Below are 23,191 nucleotides of genomic sequence, written 5' to 3' on the forward strand. Positions count from 1 at the left end.
AGATTAATTGCCGTAGAGAATACATTTTTAGAACACACAAGAAGAGTACAAACAGAAATGTTAGGCTATAGTAAGTAATGAGGCTGATCTTGAATTTGCACCCCTAGCATTTGAAACCTGAGACTTAAAGGTAAACTTCTTAAATTACATAATCCCAATGGTCTCATAAAAGGAATCTTACTGTTTATCAAGAAATGCAGACATTTTTGTGAAAATCAATCTCATAATTTTGTTTGAGGGAGATGTTGAATATCGTAATGGACAACATACCCAAGAATCATGCTGGAACAAGCAGTGGTATAAGCGCACAGGAGGCTCTCCGTAGGTGTTGGCTGAGTGGACTTTAACTCCTCATCTCGGTGCCCACTTCCTTGCTCAGCACAACTGACAGGCTCACCATCTCTTCTTGGTGTGTTTCCAGCTGAATATTAAAGTTTCCAGGCTTACTTGTCCCCCATCCTGCTATTGTAACACAGAGAGTATCCTCGTAAGTACATCAGACCTAGATTTGAGTCCTTGGTGCAGTCGTTAAACATCTCATTTGGGTCAGGTCATGATCTCATGGTTCACAAGTTCGAGTCCCACATCAGGTGAGCTTGTGCCCCACTTTGGGTGAGCCCTGCTTCTCTCTCTCTCCATCTCTCTCTCTCTCCCTCTGCCTCTCCTGGGATCTCTGTCTCTGCCCCTCACTCACTTGTGCCCTTTCTCTCTCTCAAAAAAAAAAAAGGACTCATTTATTAGTTCCTTACTTGGCCAGGGTAGTTATCTTCTTTATTCTTTATTCATCTGTAGACAGAGCCTGAAATACTGCCTGTCTCACAAAACATGAACATTACATTTAATGTCATTATGCATATGAAATACACAGCAGTGTCTGACTCACAGTCAGCCCTAGATAAATGTTAAATCTATATTTTTGTTTCTAAAATTCAAATCTGAGGGGCGCCTGGGTGGCGCAGTCGGTTAAGCGTCCGACTTCAGCCAGGTCACGATCTCGCGGTCCGGGAGTTCGAGCCCCGCGTCAGGCTCTGGGCTGATGGCTCGGAGCCTGGAGCCTGTTTCCGATTCTGTGTCTCCCTCTCTCTCTGCCCCTCCCCCGTTCATGCTCTGTCTCTCTCTGTCCCAAAAATAAATAAAAAAAACGTTGAAAAAAAATTCATTTTTTAAAATTCAAATCTGAGCATGCCACTCCATTATTTAAATTCCAATAAACTATCAATGGCCCACAGAATGAACTCTCAACTCGTAAGCATGACATACAGAGTTGTCTACAAGCAAGTTTCTGCGTACCGCTCAGAGTACCTGGCCCCTGCACTCGCTTTATGTCCATCTTTATAAACAAGTTACATCATGTGCTCACATAAGTAGATATTTAAAATTTTCTAATACATGAATATTTTTATTTCTAAACACATTTCCCACTCCATAAATACATTTGTACTACATAAAATATGCACAGAATAGACATGAGAAAGGATGAGATAAAAATAAACCCAGAAATGTGAATATTTTGTCCACTTGTCCGTGGTCCTCAATGTCAGACCCTGTTCTAGAGACCACTGGTTCATTTGACTGTAAACTTGTGAAGAATGGAGGTTTGTTTTTAGTTCCAGGACTAGGCACGGTGCCCAGCTGGACTGCCAGTATTAAGCAAATATTGTTTGTACAGCGAGTTAATTACTGAATAACCGTTATTTATATCAGTCATGGTAAAGGACAAGGTATTTTAGTGGAGGAAAAGAAAGCAGCTGCCAGTTCATAACTTTATGGATCTCTAAGTTGTTCTAAGGTTAGAGTTGAGAATATCTAAGTAGGTGGACAGCAATAGTAAAATAACAAAGATAAGAGGTGGTATTTATTGAGCAAGTCTTTTAGACAAGGGACTACATACGCAGTATATCTTTTAGTTTATCTTCTTTGAATAACAGCTGTTTTTTCCACTGTGAATTTTTTAGAAGGCAAAGAAAGAAATTTAAGTTGGAGTAGTGAAGTTGAGATCTTTAACAAAACAAAACAAAATGAAACAAAAAAACACCAACCCCCCCCCCCCAAAACCACCCACCCTAGAATGCAGCTATTCTTTCCTCATTGACAGATGATTCAAATACTTTACGTGCAGATTTACAGATAAGGATGTTACTATTACCACTGTTACACCCACTGTTACTGATGAAACACCATCACCAAAATTTTACTAACTAGTTTCTCTTTACCGAGAATGGCTCTGAATCATTTTACACGTATTAATTATCTTAATCGTCACACAACGCCAGGGGTTAATGACTGTTATCTCCTTTTCACAGTTAAGAAAATCAAGGAACAAAGAATTCAGATAATCAGAGAGTTCAAGATTACAGAGTTAGCAAGTGATGTAGGTGTTCTGGCTATGGAGCCCATAATTTTAATGATTATTTCATCCTGCCTTGCACACTTCTTATTCAAATATTTCTAGAATAGAATTAAGTAGCGATATGCAAAAGCAAAATAAGAGGATCATATGTCCATTGTAATCTGTGGTCAATAATAGAGATCAGAATTTTAAGTAATTGAGTGTATATGCTGGATTCCATAACATTCTAGCAGAGCCTTTTAAAACTGAACCATACAGGGGCGCCTGGGTGGCGCAGTCGGTTAGGCATCCGACTTCAGCCAGGTCACGATCTCGCGGTCCGTGAGTTCGAGCCCCGCGTCAGGCTCTGGGCTGATGGCTCGGAGCCTGGAGCCTGTTTCCTATTCTGTGTCTCCCTCTCTCTCTGCCCCTCCCCTGTTCATGCTCTGTCTCTCTCTGTCCCAAAAATAAATAAACGTTGAAAAAAAAAAATTTAAAAAAATAAATAAATAAATAAAACTGAACCATACAATTAGTCTTGTGTATCTTAAAAACTTAGGTGAGCCCATAAAGTAAGTAAAAACATGTATGCATGCTCAAAGCACCTTTCTTCTTCTTTTTTTAATCCACATTTAATAGCTGATAGAATAGTTGGCATTGCTGTTAAATTCTCTGTATAATGACTTAATCAAATGAGATATCCCTTTGGTGTGCTAATTATAATTATGACACCTTGGAACCTCATTAATTGGATTTTTTTTTTTTTTGCTATTTTATTGGCAGTCAGGTAAAGTTCTCTATTACTGTGAATGGTCACATAGTATGACATTACATTACAACTGAAAAGTAATTATCTTTATTGAGCAATATCAAATATATCAAGTTAAAGGTCGATGGTATGTAAACTTTGTTATTGGATTTAAAATGTCCCTTTTTTATTGCACTATGTGTATAAACACCTTAGCTGAGCTTTGCACTTTAGCTAGAATATGAATTAATAAATAATAATTTGCTAGTTGAAAGGATGAGAAATATAATCAGAAAGACCTTACATTTCTACGTCTGTTGAATTGTATGCGGAATTTTTCCAGTCAATTGTTATGAAATACTCTACGCCCTTAACAGTGCTGCAAGTTCACTTGTCTATCAACTCTTATAATTTACAAGGCTTGAGCTCAAAAATCATGTTGCCTTGATCTTGCAGAAAACCATGGATCCACTGGCCTGGTAAGATAAAATGTCTCTAATACAAATAAAATAGAAGCTAGGCTTCTTAATTTTAATAACTGGTGTGCTGAACCAAGTGAAAACAGATACAAAAAATGAAGGTACAGTATAACGTCCCCTTTTATAAATAACAGAATATACTTCAGCTGTTATATGCTTTTGTAGCATGCACCTCGGGACTGTTTTGACAAGAAATTACAACATCTTCTAACCTCCAGTGGAAACAAAAACAGACCTCTAGACCTGCGGTGTCCGAGAAATACCCACTAAGCATGTGTGTCACGTGAGCACTTGATATGTGGCTTGTCCATATTGAGATGGGCTCTAAGTATAAAATACACTCTGGATTTCAAAGATTTAATACAAAAAAAAGATATTTAATTGATAATTTTTATATTGGTTATATGTTGAAATAATGATAGCATGAATATATTGGATGACATAAAATATACTATTAAATGTGATGTCACTTCATCTTTTTATTTTTTAATGTGGCTATTAGGAAATTTAAAAGGATACACATGGCTCACCTTCTGTTCTATTCTATTGGAAAGCTCTGTTCTAGACCTTAAGAACAGGAGCAGCTGGGGCCTCTGGGTCTGCAGACTGAATTCTGAGCACTCGCACTAGCCAACTGCCTAGGGGCCATGGCTTGTTTCACAGCTTGTCAATACAAGAGAAAGTCAGAGAAAGTATCATGCGAAGCAGTGAGACAAATAACATGCTTCTCTTAGGAAGGAATGCTTAAGAGAGCAAGGAAAAAAGTAGCAGGTGAACTGCAGGCCTCCCCTTGCTTCTTGGTGAAATGCCTCTGTCTTTTTACCATATGAGAGAGAAGAAGTGTATGAGAGCTGGCTCTCACTAGGCCAGGAAGCAAAGAGCAGGACAGGGTACGAAAGCAAGGGAAGGGCAGGGCATGAGACCAAGCTTTCCAATTTTCCAATAATATTCCCCAGTGGATGGAACAGATACCCTCATTCCATGGTAAAAATGGGGGAAGTATGTAAATAAGTCTTCTCTCTTCCTACACTACCCCCACAAATGTTATTCACTTTGAGTGTTCTTAACCCATCAAGCTTGGAGATCAATGAATGACTAAGCCAACATCAACCAGAGCTCAGCCAACTCCATCAGGGTAGGAGATCATACTGGGGTCATACAGTCATTTTCCCCTCGATGGTGGTGTTCTCCCTCAGTAGCAAATGGGACATTTGGTTTATTTCCCTGGGACCAGGGCTCCTTGTCCCACCTATGGCACTGGTATGCATCAAAACAGATCATTTAGTTTTGAATAACATGGAATCTCTTCTCTTCTTAAAGTCCCAGGGAAAAATTAAAATGAAATCGATTGTTTTGCATAAATCTGAATCTGTAAAACTTCAGTTCAAAATTCTTTTATTCCCAGTTCTTGTTCTGCATACCTTTACTCAGAGGCCCTTGCCCAGATGCCTGATTCAATTTTAGACTTCTTCTGGAGCAAATGCCACCTAGCCAGTGTTAACATTGGATTATTTTTCCTTTCCTTGTACCAGAATTACACCTCTCTGCTCCCAGTCATGTGACTTGTGCATGCATCCTACAGGCAGGGTATACATCCCAGCTTCATTCACTTTGAGTGAATGAAGGACATGCTCCATGACATGCGGAGGCCAATCAGATATGAGGAAATATGATGCTTTCCATGATCAAATGGAAGTGTCAGGGTGACTGTGTGGTTTGGTTAAATTCTTTTCCATTCTTGACCGCTGATATGACAATGACCTGTCACAGATTGGAGTTACTCAGCCTGGCCTCAGATTAAAGTTGCACATATTGCTGAACCAGCCAGTAGAGTCCCAGCTCCTAGAACAGGAGAGAGAAACACTTTTTGCTGTCAACCATCGATTACTTAGGTTGTTGCCACAACAATTTTGCCTGAAGCAACAACTGTAAGCTGGTGCATTGCTTATGCTTTATAATTATGGATTCGATGATAATTAGGCAAAATTATGACTCTGAAACCCAGAACACAGTACAATGCAAACCCGCATGCTCTTACCAGTCTAAGATCATCATTGTAAAGACTCATGTGAAGGGGAGGAGGTTTAAGAAAAACACAAAGATAAGTGACAAGGAAACTGAGAAAACATCTTTGTCTCATCTCAGTTTGTTAATTGCTTTGAGTTCTTCCCCAGGAGGAGCAGAAGAGTGGAATGTGGAGAAAAATCTGTAATATTCCCCCCCCACCACACCCCAGAGATTGGAACAGTAGTATTGTTCCCCCTAAGGAAATATGTGGGGTAGGATAATATGCATCACCCTATCAACTACCAGAAAAGTGAATTTAAGTACATTTTGAAAATCAAAACAAAGATATACATAACTTTTAATTAGATGATTAGCATTTATTGAAATAGAACACATTTTTTCTGTTATATTTGATTCGCAAGCTTTTCATCACATTTCTTTTAAAAAATTTTTTAGTGTTTATTCATTTTTGAGAGACACAGAGCAAAAGCAGAGGAGGGGCAGAGAGAGAGGGAGACACAGAATCCAAGGCAGGCTCCAGGCTGTGAACTGTCAGCACAGAGCCTAACGTGGGTCTCGAACCTATGAATTGCGAGATGACCTGAGCCAAAGTGGGACACTTAACAGACTGAGCCACCCAGGCACCCCTATCACATTTTCTATATTTTGTTTTATGAACATATTTTGTATCATAACATTAAAAGAAGACATGAAGTTATAAGTAACATTAGTAGTATATGATATTTACATAGCCTCTATAATTACCAGATTACTTCCACATGCAGGATTACATGATCGTGTTTCTCCCAATATCCTTTTTTAAAAATTTTTGCATGTTTATTTTTTATTTTTGAGAGAGAGAGGGAAAGCACAAGTGGGGGAGGGACAGAGAGAGAGGAAAACACAGAATCTGAAGCAGGCTCCAGGCTCTGAGCTGTAAACACAGAGCCCAAAGTGGGGCTCAAACTCACGAACCATGAGATCATGGCCTGAGCCAAAGTCAGACGCTCAACCAACTGAGCCACCCAGGTATCCCTCACAATATTCTTGAAAAGTTACACGTGGCCAATTATTATCAGACCAGTTCTAAAGTGATGAAAGGGGACTCAGGAAGCCTTGAGAGTTTAGGCAGGATTATGTAATCAGAAAGTTTCTGAGTTATACCTGGAGTCCATGGTTTCTCTTTTGTGTCTGGGGCTCTCTGTACTATGCTCTTCATGTGAAGACTGTGTTGATGCCCCCACATACCTTGCCCACCACTTACATAAAAGCATGAAATGTGATTCAAGTTTATGCTGTAATGCACATCTGTGCATCATAGAATTATCACAATACTTTATGGTTTTCCCTCTAGTTTCATAAGTGAGTCCTAAAGTTCATAGAACATTAGGCTAGGAACTATACCTTCTTCTTCTTCCCCTCCTTCTTCCCCTTCTTCTTCTTCCTCCAGCCCCACTCAATTCATTAGGTCCCATAAATGCTGCCTTTTAAGTGAGCCACTAGAAAATTAACATTTGTTAATAGTCAGAAAGCATCTTTCTCCTTGGAAGGTAAGGATAACTTTAAGATTAATAACAATACGTTATATCCATGGAACAAAGTAAATGATCATTAACTTATCCCAGGCCAATAGATCTCTCTTAAGAATGTAACTGGCCTCCATACCCCAACGTGCCAATTTCTGTAGTCCCAACTTCCCACACACATAACTCTGGGTAGAGCAACCTGTTTATTCCCCTTGTCATCATGGCACTCTTACTACCCCTTTCTACAGATAACTCACATTGTACAGCTTGGTCATAGGGCTTATCAAAGGAAAAGAAAGGATACAAATACAGGCTCTATGACAAGTGATTCTTAACCTTGACCAGGCATCAGAATTGCCTGGGGGAAATTTTTCAAATAACAATCCCATAGACATTCAATTTTAATTAGTCTGGGGTGGGGCCTGGGCTTCAGTATTAAAAGAGCAAAATCAAACCAAAACTCTGAAATCTGAAGCGTAGCCCAGATTTAGAATCTGGGCTTCTTAAAATTATGGTGTATCTGTCCCTAATAAGCCCCAAATTTATGGATTTTAGGAAATTCACTGGACAGCAGCACACAAGAAACCTGGCTGCAGAACTCACTGTCATTCAGGAATTGCCTGGGCCAACAGAACAAAGAGGAAGGCATTGCCTTGAGGGACAGTCATCTGCCAGCTAGCAGGGGAATCAGGCTCTTGTTAAATTGGCCACACAAAACTTTGTGATACAGTCATTCTACCTATCACTGACTCTTCCTCCATCAGTTCCTTCTTCTATACACGTAATTAGAATTCCACTCAGTTACACAACTTGCCTTGTTCCCCTCCAGCTCAGGGTACCAAGCACTTTCAACCGTAACATGGACTGTTGGTTGGGAGATCGTGAGGCAATTGCTGGAACTAAGTCTGATCCAACACAGGACTTCAGGAGATGTATCAGATGCCATGGTCTTGCCTAGCTTAACGCTGGCTCAGAGAATATTTGAAGTAAAGGAGAGCTCCAGAAGGCACCACATGAAAGGAGTTACGGCAATTAGGAAAGGCGAGAACAGAACAAAAATTTAAAAAAGAGAAGATGGCACCTGGGTGGCTCAGTTGGTTAAGTGTCCTACTTCAGCTCAGGTCATGGTCTCGCAGTTTGTGGGTTTGAGCCCTGGTTGGCTCTGTGCTGACAGCTCAAAGCCTGGAGCCTGCTTCATATTCTGTGTCTCCCTCTCTCTGCCCCTGCCCCACTCATGCTGTCTCTCTCTCTCTCAAAAATAAACATTAAAAATTTTTCAAAAAAATTTCCCTTTCCCTTGACAGTGAAACTTCTCAGCTTGTAACCTCATCAGGTTGTGTAGCTCACTTTATACTTCTTTCAAGCAAATGAACCTTCGACGCTGGCAAAATTAAGAACATGTCTATTTTATTTTGCACAGAATGTAATAATTCGAACAGGTAATTATAAAAGTATTTGACCCATCCGGATTGCCAATATACCCACCTTTTGAAAATAAACCATCAGGTTAGGAACAGTAGAAATTTGTTAACTTTAGCAATTAAAGACAAGGAAAACAATATTTCAAGCAAATGGTCCCATTTGAAAGACACATCTGACAAGAATGGGGAAAATTAAAAATATAAAAAGAAAGCAAGTCACACATGCAGTAAGATTCAGGAAACCTCAATCTATGAACAATCTTAAGCAAGAAAGATTATTGCTGAACAAAAAACACAGTGATGGGAATAGATAACACATTGATTACTACAAAAAACGAACAGTGAATTATAAGAGCAGATCAAGAAATTTTCCTCACGTATAAACGAAAGGGACGATAAGGAAGAGATAAGAGACAAGAGGACAAAGCCAGGTGATGCAATACATATATAACATAAATTCCAGAATTAGAGGAGAAAGCCGACCAAAAGAGAGGCTATAAAAGAAATCAATGAACACACACTTTGCTTTATGCACAGTTGACAAAAGAAAGATACGCTAAGACATCCTAATGATTTACATTTTTTGTCATTCTTACAGGAGATGGTTATGTCTGTGCAGTACTGATATAAGTTCTGTTAAGGATTGTCCTGTTCGTTCCTCTGATCTGTTCTAATATATTTTTCTTAGACATATACAATTTAATTCTACCTGAGAAGAGTAGGTAGAAAATAATCGTCAATGAATAACAGGCTCTATGAATTTAAAGACTAAGTATACTTAGTCATATGCTGGTGAGATTTTCTGCTTTAGAATATAGAATAAAATTCTATATAGAATATAGAATAAAAATTCTATATTTTGCAGGCACAAGCCAACAAATAAAAAGACTAGCAAGCCTCAAGTAACGAGAGAAAATAAACTGGCATCAAGTTTCCCATCTATAATTGAAAATTAGACTACACAGGCATAATCTCTAAAGAATGGAAAGACCATGAATAAAAAAAAAACGAACCCTATATGCAGTATATATTTTGTAAAAGTGGTGGTAATGGTAGTATCTTTTTGGAACATTTGCAAATTTTCCCCATAAAAAAGAAGGCAGAATATCCAGATGTACAGATCACATCCAAAAAAAAAAAAAACAAAAGTGACATTCCCCCCTGAAACCCAAAGTGTAAACGAGGAAGGACAAAACACTGACAGACACATGTCTCATATGGTTCCACAGAATTGATGGGGCCCTGGGAAGATGAGAACCCTCACAGAGCCAACAGGACTTCATGGAAGCACAGTGGGCCAGTATGAGAAAAGCATCTAACATCAGTTAGTATTTTTCCATAGTTTAACATATGGGTTAATGCAAGTAAGTGATTCAGAGTAAAACCTAGAGAAACAAAGTCCTCTGGGCCCTATAAGCTCTCAGAACTAACCAGAAAAATCTCTCTTCCATTGGAGAGACATTGATGGGAGTAATATAAATTGGGAAGGATACAGAAAATAGTAGAAAGGAAAAAGAAGATGCAGAACATACAGAATACACAGAAAAGATAGGAGGACAGAACCAAGACTTCATAAAACGAAAGGTAGTGTTTCTGAATTGATCACAGACGCACAGAAGAATTACTACGGGAGAGATAGAGAATCTGTTCTTCTCTCTCAAAATCTTAAACAAAACTAATATAATGTATAAATGAGCCACTTAAAAGGATCATGACTGAATCTCACACAAAGTTATTGTAACAAAAGAAAGAGCAGCGAGCAGAATATTGTCCCTCTAGAGAATGAGACCACACAACAAATTTATACATATAAATCAGATAAATCTCTAACCTAATATTTCAAAGCAGGCTAAAAGTGATCTAAAATATAAAATAATAACATACATCAGGACAAGGAAAATTCAAAGATAAGGTCATAGGAACTCAAGAAGGAAATAAAAGAAAATGAATTTCATAAGTAAACAATAACGGAAAGAAACAGAGGAACAGATGCTTACTACAAACGTAGTGTAAGAAGGATGGCAACTTTTCAGCCTTTTTTAAAAAAGTTTATTTATTTTGAGAGAGAGAGAGTGGGGGAAGGGCAGGGAGAGAGGGAGAGAAAGTATCTCAAGTAGGTTCAGCACTGTCAGCGCTGAACCCGACATGGGGCTTGATTTCACAAACTGTGAGATCATGACCTGAGCTGAAACCAAGAGTCAGATGCTTAACCAACTGAGCCACCCAAGTGACCCAGGAAGGAAAGCAATTTTAAACACGAAGAAAAAATAGAGATAAAAATAGTGAAATAAAATGATAAGAAAGCAAAAGCAACAAAACAGAACTAATGCTATGATATACCTTCAGGAAAATATTCCTGAAGTTTAAAAGTGAAAAAAACAAATGCTTGAATTACAGGCTGAAAGGATACCACGTATAAGGGGGAAATGATGCCAGAAGGCTTCATTTGAAATGGAGCCCTGAAGGGGTGCCTGGTAGCTCAGTCAGTTGAGCATCTGACTTTGGCTCAGGTCATTATCTCCCAGTTCGTGGGTTCAAGCCCCGCGTTGGGCTCTGCACTGATAGCTCGGGGCTTGGAGCCTGCTTCGGATGTGTCTACCTCTCTTTCTCTCTCTGCCCTTCACCCTCTTGTGTTCTCTCTCTCTCTCTCTCTCTCTCTCAAAAATAAATAAATAAATAACATTTAAAAAATATGTGTTTGAAATGAAGTCTTGAAAGAAAAAAAATGCAGACAAAATAGCAAAATGATTAAGTCATTTAGAGGGAAAAAAAAAAGATGGTGATCTGATTTTTATTGACAATAACATAATGCCAGAAGATAGTGGATATTTTTTCATATTCAAGGAGATAAAATCTGAGTCAAATATCACATATCTATCTAAATTCACAGATCAATTCCACATACAAACTATCATAAACATGCAAAAGCTGTAGAAAGTACTTCTGAGACCATAGAGTAAGGACCTCCAAAATCCATAAAAGCAATAAGACCACAGGCAAAAGTTGTCAAAATCCACTTTTTTGGAAATCTGGAAATGAACCAAAGACTTGCAACAATCTGAGGGGTGTTTATTCAAGAACACTGGCTGAATCTCAGGAAAAACAACGATTTCTGGAGTTTAAATGCTTCTCTCTCCATTATCCTCTCCAAGCTCGGCAGTCGCTATGAAAAACAACAATGTCACAATGGTAATATCTGTGAAAACCGGAAGGCGTGCAGCCACTGCAGAGGACAACACAGGACAGAACAAAAGCCTCATCCCCAGATAATCGTCACTTCAGATTACTGACCAGGCAGGAAGCTCCCTGAAAAGCTCCATCTCAGGGCTTGTTTTTCTTTAACCTGACACAGTCTCTTCTATACAAACAACTCTATCCTTAGGGCATTTGTCCAAAACATAGGAATTGTTTATCATCACAGCTGTCAGATGCAGCTGACCCAAACTAGGAAAAACTAAGGAATAAGATTCCATAAGGGATATGGAAAGTTCCAGAATATTCATGGTCACCTAGAAGATCAGAATCCTATGTGCACACCCAAGAGAACCATTAGAAGTTTCTAATATCTCACTTCTGGTTAATTTACAATTCCTGTGCAAGAAGGAACTGAAAATGAAGTCAGTATTGTCAGAGATGAAAGGTATATCCCAACACCCCCATCCCTGCCGCACACACACACACACACACACAGTCCTCTCAGCAAGGGTTGGGAGACTTATTGGTTCAAGGAATTTAAGAAAATGTTTGGTCATTAGCTGACTAGTCATTGGCTGACCCCTAAGCGAAAGGAACACAGACTTCTGTAGCCACACACAACAAAGAACACAGACTTTACCAAATTGCCTAGGAAAGACACTAAACAACTAGCAATAATAACAAAACAGACACAAACAACAACAACAAACAGAAACAAACAAACCTAAGAATGCGGGAAAATCTGATTTCCAGAGTTGCCACATAATAATATTTAAAATGTCCAATTTTCAACAAAATATTATGAGGCAAATAAAGAAATAAGAGTACGACCCACAACCAGGGGAATAATAAAAAAAAAGAGACATTAATAGAATCTCTCCCTAGAGAAATCCTGATAGTGGGCTTAATAGACAAATACTTTAAATCAACTATTTTAAATATGGTCAAAGCACTAAAGGAAACCACATGCAAAGAAACCATGAGAATAATGTCTTGCCAACTATGTCAATAAAGAGATAGGAATTATAAAGAAGAAACAAATAGAAACTCTGTTGTTGAAATTTTTACTAAAGAGACTCAACTTCAGATTTGAAGTAGAAGGAAGAATCATGGACAATGATTCAATTGACAATGGTTCAGTTGACATTATTCAGTCTGAGGAAAAGAAAAAAAAATAGTGAAGACAAATGAATCTAGCCTTTGAGACCCAAAAGACTCCATCTAGCAAACCAACATACACAGTGGAAGTTCTAGGAAAAAAAGAGAGTATTTGAACACAGTGTGACCAACAATCATTAGAACATTCATTTCACATCCAAGATGCTCAGTAAACTCTAAGTAGGATGAATTCAAAGAAATCCACATATAGACACATCATAGTCAAACTGCCCAAAGCCAAAGCCAAAGAATCTTGAAAACAGCAAGAGAAAAATGACTCATTATGAACAAGGGAGCCTCAACAGCTGATGAATAGCCGCATTATTGTCATTACCATGGAGGTCAGAACACAGTGAGATGACATATGTAAAGTGTTCTAAGGAAAAAGACTGTCAACCAAGCATTCTATATCAAGCAAAATGATTCTTCAACAGTGAAGGAGAAGTTAAGATATTCTCAGATAAACAAAAACTGAGACTATTTATTTCTTGCAGAATTGCCTTGTAAGAAATACTAATGAAAGTCCTTCAGGCTGAAATGAAAAACAAAACAAAACAAAAAAAGAACACCAGTAAAGGTAATTACATGGGAAGATATAAAATACGTACACAAGCATTTTTTTGTTTGTAATACTTTTTTCCCCCATCTAATTTAAAAGGTAACAGCATAAAGCAATAATTATAAAACTGTGGAGATACAAAGATGTAATTTATGTGATGATTACAGCACACGGAAAGAAGGAGAGAATGGGGTTATATAGGAGCAAAGATTCTGTATGTTATTGAAATTAAGTTGATATTTATCTAAACCAAATTATAAATTAATATGCTAATTGCAACTCCCAGGGCAACAAGTGAGAACAATTTACAAAATATAGTAAAAGAAACAACAAAGTAAAACAGTATACTAGAAAAAAATATACATATAACATAAAAGGTGGTAGTAATAGAAGATTAGAGGAACAAAACAAGACATAAGGCATATTGAAAACAAATCGCAAAATGGGGGATATTGGGCACTGACCCAAGCAACTGAGTTGTAAATGTTTCTTAAACACAACCTGATTTTTATTAAAGTTCAGAGAAATGTAGTAACTTGCAGTGGTCTTTAAAAAAAAAAAAAAAAAAAGGTTTCTTAGGGCGCCTGGGTGGCTCAGTCAGTTAAGCCTCTGACTTAAGTCATGATCTCTGGTCCAGGAGTTCGAGCCCCACGTTGGGCTCTGTGCTGTCAGTTCAGAGCCTGGAGCCTGCTTTGGATTCTAGGTCTCCCTCTCTCTCTCTGCCCCTCCCCCATTCATGCTCTGTCTCTCAAAAAATGGATAAACATTAAAAAATATATATAAAACAATTTATTTCCATAAAATTAACTAAAACTAATTAGTAAGTTGGTGAAAAATTAACAGACCTCTCCTAATTTATTTTATCTTCCAAAAAAAGCTTCCCTCACGGTTGCTATTAGAGTTGGCATGATTTGTCAGTATCAGTGAAACCTGATCTATGCTTTGAGCATTAAAAGAAAAAAAAAAGACTATTAAGTCTTTTTGTATACAAACTGCATGATATCCATCTCACCTGTCATATATCTTGATGGAGTATGATGAAATATCACTAATTATTTTAAGACACTGTGTTTGGATTTCATGTGTAGTTTGGTCGAACACCTACAAATCCAATATTTTATCAAAATGATAGCACTTTACAACTTTTTTAAATTGCACCGTTCCATTTTGCACACTTTCTACAACATGCAACTTTAAATAGAATTCCAAACACAAATGCCATTAAATGAGTATCTTTATTTTATAACAAGATTGAAAATTCTGACAATGCCTTGATGATTGGTCAATTTTCTCTAGGAATCTTTTATATAATATCATATTCCCCTTTGGATAATACCCAGTTACTTTAGCTGTATCAGTGAGGAAAAACTGCAGGTTGGAAAGATAGGTAAAAGTATTTTCAGAAAATAAAACTTAACGTTTTCCTTAAAGTTTGAGTTAAAATTACCTAACAATAAAGTTTCTAGGAATATTCTTAAGAAATATTTTAGTTTTTTACTGAAACAAACAAAATAAATAAATTAGTCAAAAAATAAAATTATGGAAAAATATTTTATTTATCTACAAATAATTAACATAAAAATTAGCAAAACGTAGCTTTTTATTCGTTTGTTTTATGCTCCCCAGATTTATGTCTAGTTGCCCTAAGCATGAGCAATTACATATAAAAAGGGAATAAAGTTATAGGAAAACAGCTTGAACAATAACTAGTCCCATAACAAGTAAATTTCAGCCCCAAAGATAGTTTTTCCACTTGAATTTGGGCTCTTCTGTTCAAAAAAAAAACAAACAAACAAAAAAAAACGCTTGTTATAAAAAACATTCCCAGTAGAAGAAAGCAAATTAAGAATCCAGTCTGATACTTATAGATTCATAATATATTTTAGTATGTTAAGCATGCTAAAGGCTCTGAGAAATCTTGTAGTAAAGAAATCTTTTGTTTCCTGGGCATTTCCAAAACTTCTTGAGTAAACACTATTTATATTTTGTAGATGCTTTATGCTACTGAACAGTTTTTAAAATATTGGTATAAAGTTATCAGAACAAAAATCAAACTAATAGTGCTTATTATTATTATTTTATGGTCATCCTAAGCATCAGTGGTGGTGTAACAAAAGATACACTCTCATAAATTGCTCGTGGGTAGTGCAATTGACCACGATCCTATGGACAACCATCTGGCAATATGGGTAAGAGGTTTCAAAACTTTTAAACTATTGGACCCAGGCACTAGCTCTTATGAATTTATCTTAAGGAAATTAGATGAACTTTATAACTTTACAAAAGTATTCATCACAGGATTTCTGATATGCCTGAAACGGGAGAATGAGCAGATAAATTATAGGTTACCATCTAGAGAAATGTTAATTTGATGAAAAGGAACACTTAATGGAATGAGAAATGTTTATATGATTAAGTGAAAACATATTGGTTGCAATACTTATACAGTATGTATGTCATTGTATAAAAATGTATGCACAGGACGTCTGGGTGGCTCAGTAGGTTGAGTGTCTGACTTCGGCTCAGGTCATGATCTCATGTTTTTGTGAGTTCAAGCCCCATGTTGGGCTCTGTGCTGACAGCTCAGAGCCTGGAGTCTGCTTCAGATTCTGTGTCTTCCTCTCTCTCTCTGCCCCTCTTCTGCTAGAGACCTCTCTCTCTCTCTCTCATTCTCTCTCTTGGTCTCTTTCTCAAAAATAAATAAACATTAAAATTTTTATTTTAAAAATCTATGCACAAGTATACCTAGAGAAATGATAAAAAGGCATAAGCTAAAATGATAATTATGGTTATTTCTAGGAAGGGCAATTATGTGTGTTTTTGTTTCCCTGATTTGTTTTTCCATATATCCATGTTGGTATTATAAACACATTATTTTTCATAATCAAATGACATTTGTAAAATAACACATGATTCCATTTTCTCTCATTTTTACCTCCAATAAAAACCTTGAGAAAAGCTGAGACTTTGTAGTGGGTGCTTTGATCTTTTGGAAGCTTTTCATTTGAAAGATTGGAAATGTTGAGTCAAATTATGCAACCATATTGTAAGCTATTAATTATACTCCTTCAAAGCTTGTAGTTTGAGTTATACCATTTTGTAACTCCTAACTTATTAAAATATACATTTTTTCTTTTACATTTTTTGTGTGGGTTTTTAAAAGATGATATATGTTTTAAATACATTTTCAACAGGCAAAATACAGAAGAAGTATTAGAGTGAATTAGCTAGAGGCTTTATGGCATAGTATGTGTTCTCTGCAATGTAAGTGACAGAGCAAAATAATGACTGTTTCACCCTAGAATTTCCAAAAGGCTAGAAACGAGCTGGTTGGCTATTTTGATGGCTGAGCAAAGAAGAGGTGGCTGCAAGTGGTTAGCTTCCAAGAATGTCTGAGTGCCTCCTGTGATACAGATGTCAAACACACACACAAGTTGTTTTGGATTCTATCCAAAAGACTACCCGGAGGGGCAAGGCTAAATCAGCGGAGATAAACGGAAGGTAGTGCTGTATTCCTACAAGCCAAGGACGGAGTAACTTCCGGCCAGAAATGAGATGCATTCACTCACATCAAAGAGACTGTAAAGACGACGTCCCCAGAGATGGCAAGAGGATCTCCCCAGAAACAATGAATGAAATTTAGTCAGTTCTGAGCATATTCCAACAGGGTCTATATAATAATAACCACAACACTCTCAGCCAAGTTGGAACTTTCTTCTCTCCTTAGCTGTTCTTCCTTCCCAAGCTGCATCCCTTGGAGGAGTTAGAAACTCTAGGCGGAAGGAGTAACATCTGCTGGGAACACAGCAGAGTTAAAGAGGCAGTGAGAGACAAAAATGAAATTGTTTATGATTACATCCCCTGGCTTGTGCTTGCTCAGGTGAACATTATGTAGTGGGGGAAAGAGTGAGGTTCTTAGAAAAATACATGAATCTCCACTCCATTAAATTTAGATTTCATGTACACAACAAATGATTTTAAATAGTGCTGCAAATGTGCATGGGATTTCTGTATATTAAAATATTCACCGTTCACCTGAAATTCAAAGTTAACGGAGATTTCAGGACTTTCATTTGCCAAAGCTGTCAATCCTCCATTCTTTGTATCACTTACTGCTTTTTGGATGGTCTTGCTTGGTATCAGAAGCGTCCCTCCCCCCGCCCCCCGCTTTGTTTTTATTGTATTTTCCTTGTTTATTTCCCCATCCATTTATATTAGCCACTTCATTTTCAGATGTGTCTCATGCACACAGCAAAGAATTGGGTTTGGATTTGCGTACTCCAATCAAACAAATCTTTTCTTACGGAGTTAAGTTTAGTATTATGGTTAATATGTTTGGTCTCAGTTCTGCCATATAATGTTATTATATATCATGCGTCAATGTAAAGTCATTTCACACTGTTGGATTTTTCTTTTTCATTTTTTTTGTATATTCCTGGTAAATAGAGAGGATTGCATTTTTTATCCTAAAACACCTTGCTACGAATTATTCTTTGGTTCTCTCCCTATGGGGCTGCTGTAGGCTTTCATCTGCTCTTAACCATTAGCTAATAGCAGGTGGCCCATTCCACATGGCTGCCTCCAACTCCAGGTTTTGGTAACTGCTGTTTCACCTCAGGCATAAGAGGGTTGGAGGTGTGGAGGAAAGAGCACATAGCTATTATTAGTGCCAGAGTAATCAACTCTACCTTGTGGTTTTCTTATATCCAGACCATGCATGTATAATTAGCACCTATTTCAAACCTTTCCTAAACATACCAAATTTGAGAATTTCGTACATTTTCTGCCAACTTTGACTGATACACAAAGTGAATATTTCATTAGTGAATAATAAAAGTCATTGTAGTGGGTGGCTACAATGAAAAAGAAGAAAGATTATTGCATACACAGTCATTTCTGAAATATTTCCCAAAAGGAGAAGGAGCTGGAGATAAAAATAAGCAAAGATGAACTACAATGTATGCAGATCACAGGTATCTGTTATGTATAAAATTTGTATTCCCAAATTAAGAACACAGATGGTAAAGAATCAGTAATGGAAGAAATACTAAAAAAAATGATTTGGGCAGGGGGGTGGGGGGAAACAGCTGCAAATTGAAATGGATCACCAAGATTCAGGAAAAATATTGAAGAGATCTTTGCTTGACTTGGACTGGAACATACTCAGCAGCCAGGGGACCTATCACAATGACTGACGATTATGAAGCTCTTCCCAGTGAATTCAAAATCAATCTCCTAATTTTTCAACACATCCCTAGAGGTCGCCATTAACAATCCATCAGATTTGGAAAATTGGATGAAATCTGTTTGCCATCCCAGAATTTAACATAAAATTTAATTAAGAGACAAGGAAATACTATTTCTCTAAATATGTAGGGTGAAAAGAAGTTGCTGCCTAAAAAAGACAGATTCTATGTGACAAAAAAGTCCATAAGGGTAACAACCCTGCCATCTTGGTAACTGTTTACCAGCACCTAGACCCCTGTGAATGCTCAGTAGATATTCATTGGGTGAATGAGATATACAAAAGTGAGGCTGGCCTCAGAAATCTCAGTGGCACTAAAATATCAGAAGAAAATTGAATAACATTCACAGAAGAAAAATAAAAGTGACCCAGTCACTGCAGACAAAATATTTCTCAGACATGACAGGCTCAGAAAGTGCCTTATCTAATACCCTTCCTAAAGAAAAACAATCATAAATATGATTTATTTATTTATTTGCAAAAAAAGTATTTTATGCAAACAAAAATGTTTCAGAGTAAAAATATATGAGTGTCAGTTCAGAGTATCGTGTATTACAATAGTATCATAATTATTGATCTCAGATTAATAAACAACAAAAAAAGTTTATCCAAAGGAAATATTCAATGGTAAGCATGATATTCAAGATGGAAACATTTAGTATGTAGAAAAGAATAAAAATAGTAACTAGAGATCTTATTAATAAGCAATGGCTCACTCATATAGTAGGCTAATATGAACTCATTAAAATTATGTTTTCAAAAATTATTGGAGTACCTGAGTGGCTCAGTCAGTTAAGCATCCGACTTTAGCTCAGATCATGATTTTGTGGTCCATGGGTTTGAGATCCATGTAGGGGTCTGTGCTGACAGCTCAGAGCCTGGAGCCTGCTTCAGATTCTGTCTCTCCCTCTCTCTGACCCTCCCCCACTCATGCTCTGTCTCTCTCTCAAAAATAAATAAACATTAAAAAATTATTTTTAAATTATTTAGTGGCCTATGAAAAGTGTTATAGTTTGATGCTAAATGAAATGAGAGGATGCAAAACAATTAAGTGAGTTTTGGTTTCAGACTCTGCATTATATCGTATTTCATTAATTCCAAGGTACACAGTTTTTATATTTTAACATCCTGCAAGAGACATCACTTTACAGTTGATGGGCTCTTAGAATGATTTAAATATAGTAATTTATTTATGATGAATTAAAATAATGGAATTTGTTCCTTGAGGTAATTGATGTGATTTTATTGATCTTTGTAACCCTTTCTCCTCATGCAATAAATGCCATTGAATTTATGGCACTCAGTGTGCAATGATATTGTTGAATGACTTAAGCATTTTTGAGTGAATACTTAGGTTTTTATGCTTTGAGAAACAAGAAATGCTTTAGCCTCCAAATACATTTTTTCCACAATCAGCATACAATAGAATTCCATTAAAATTTTACTAAATTTTGAAGAAAATATGAAAACAACATAGAATGGTTTTCTGGAGAGAATTCTGTAAGCAGTGCTTTTAAAAAATATCAGTGAACTGAAAAAAGTGTATTCGCCCATTGACTACAAATTGCACTGATTTTGTATCTTGTTGGAGATACGGACCCAACTCATTCCAGAGACCATCAATATTATTAATTCTCATGTTTCTTTTTAACTGCTGACTTGTCCTGCACTGTGCTAAGTTTACAGCTATTGATTAATAGAACTATGGAGAAGATTAAAAAGAATTTTTAAAACCTAAATCTTGTGCTTTTTTTTGATAGAACTTCTTGTGTCTTTGAAGTTTAAAAGAATACTAATGCAAAGTAATGTCTTTTTATACTAAATCACTTTTTTTTGCTATGCTTTAAAACCTGGGAGCAATGTTGCAGTCAAATACTTTAGAATATATTACCTTCTCCCTATTTAATTGGAGGGAAAGCCATAAATATCCTCAGCTGTGAAGTCACATGAATTTTTTATCAATATTCTGTGTAGAAATCTGTGGAGTTACTTAGTTTGCCTTAACTGCCTAGAAAAGTGATTAAAAAAATAAAAGTCAATATTAGCATCTTGACATCTAACCATCAACATGTCAGATTTAAACCGAATTCATACTAAAAGCATAGAGGACTGGTTTAGTTTTAGGTAGAAGGATATTATCATCACCTGTCTGCTTAATAAAATACATGATAGCATATAATTTTTGATATATAGTGGATAGTAACTTTTCCATACAGCGTACATTACCTTATTTAACATAAGAGTGCAATGTTAAGGCTACTTTTGGTCTATATAATTGTTTTCATGTTTAAGGCATATAAAGTTCTTCAGATGAAGGACTTCACTTCTTAAGGCCTAGACATGTCAACATGTTTTGATTATAGAGGACATCTTGATGAAATAGAGGCAGCAGGAGTTTCAGTTGATTAGACATGAGCTGTGTAGCCTTGGGAAAATTATGTGATCATTTTCAGTCTTGGTTCCAAACATATAGACTAGCAGTGAGCATATCTTTTCATAGATTAGGGTGGAAAAGTTAATAAAACCAGCTATTTAAAGCAACTTATAACACTGCTTAACATATAAAACATGGTCAAGCACTTTTAGATCTCTTTTTTTGTGAATGCAGAGAAATTCAACTTGGGAATAAAATTTCCTTAAACTGTGGCCTTCCCTTTGGAAACAAATTGTTCATATTTTGTCTAGATATTTAGAAGAGTGCTAAAATTTTTTTAAATGTTTGTTTATTTTGAGAGAGAGAGAGAGCATGCAGGACAGAGAGAGAGGGAGAAACAATCCCAAGCAGGCTCCAGGCTCTAAGCTGTCAGCACAGAGCCTGATGTGGGGCTCAATCCCACAAACTGTGAGATCATGACCTGAGCCAAATTCAGATGCTTAACCAACTGAGACACCCAGGCACCCCTGGAGAGTGCTACCATTAAAGCACAGTGCATTCGATGAACATCAACAGCCTAGAAATTGCAAATTTAATCTGACAGGCTTTCCTGCAATTACAAAGTTGTTGCACCACAAAATGGACACCTTGGTGTTACACAAGTGAACATTTAAACTAGAAGCGATGGGGTGCCTGGGTGGCTCAGTCTGTTAAGCACCTGACTTTGGCTCAGTTCATGATCTCATAGTTCATGAGTTCGAACCCTGCATCAGGCTCTGTTGCCGACAGCTCAGAGCCTGGAGCCTACTTTGGATTGTGTCTCCCTCTCTCTGCCCCTCCCCCATTCATGCTCGTGCTCTCTCTCTCTCTCTTAAAAGTAAATAAACATTAAAAAGAAATAAATTAATTAACTAATTAGAAATGGCCTCTGACAAAATTCTAAAGCTAATTTTTTGTCTTTAGCCTCAAAACTTCTGTCAGGACCTAGTTAGTTTGTCTAGATTCCTTGATCCCCATAGTTGGGCCCTCAAGTGATCATCTTTTGTGGAGTCCTAGACCTTCTGGAGGTTTAGGCTAAGAAGCATGTCACCACTGTTGAACAACAGCCCTGGTCTGCTGTTGTTTCCATAAGTGGTCTTTGGCATGGATCTGTTTCTGAGAGCTGGTGGTGTAGCTTCCCTGCTTCTTCAAATGCCTCTGCCTGGCATTTGCCAGTCTTGCCTCTGAACTTGATTGATACTGGGGTCCTAATAGCTTTTGACAGAATTCACCAATCTTAGGCAACAAATGGTCTCTCTGCTTTTTCTATTATGGAACTCTCCAGATCATCTGTCATGATGGGATGCAAAATTGAGCAGACATCTGATCATCTTAGGCCTGGATTATCAACTGTTGCTGTGAACAAAATGAAGTTGGTTGTGTTGTTTGGGCATCACTGACAGTCTTTCTCATGGCTATCAGGCAACTCTCATTCATAAAGTAATACAAAAACCTTCCTGATGTGTTCATATAAACATTAGGAAAATATTCAACAAATCTCACCAAATGAATTCTAAACAATTACACCTAGAGAGGAAAATATAAACTAAGGGAATGCATAGGTTCCAAGAAAGAATTAAAGGCCCTAATAAGTAAACATTGAAAAAATAAATAAAATAAAACTTGATTGGAAAATAGTGAATTAGTTGTCAAAATTTGTTAAAGTCCTTCATGTGGTTGAATGAGAGATAGAAATGCTGAAACTTTTAAACGTTTCTAGAAAAAATAATGATAAATATGTGTATTAAATTGTAAAGGTCATCTTCTGAAAGAGAGAATCTGAATATTTTGCTTCTAATTTATCTTAATGAAAATGAATTTTTAAAAAATTATATCAATTCAACAGAGAAGACTAAGGGAAGACTAAAAACAGAGCCAGGAAAATACATTTATCCTTATTAAGTACCTATCCTACTAGAGCAAAACAAAAGCCTATATAGATGATCTTTTTTAAAAAAAATTTAATGCTTATTTATTTTTAAGAGAGAGAGAGATAGAACGTGAGTGGGGTAGGAGCAGAGAGAGAGGGAGACACAGAATCTTAAACAGACTCCAGGCTCTGAGCTGTCAGCACACAGCCTGATGCAGGGCTTGAACCCATGAGCTGTGAG

This window comes from Prionailurus bengalensis, chromosome E1, assembly GCF_016509475.1.
Source record: "Prionailurus bengalensis isolate Pbe53 chromosome E1, Fcat_Pben_1.1_paternal_pri, whole genome shotgun sequence".
Classification (NCBI taxonomy): domain Eukaryota; kingdom Metazoa; phylum Chordata; class Mammalia; order Carnivora; family Felidae; genus Prionailurus; species Prionailurus bengalensis.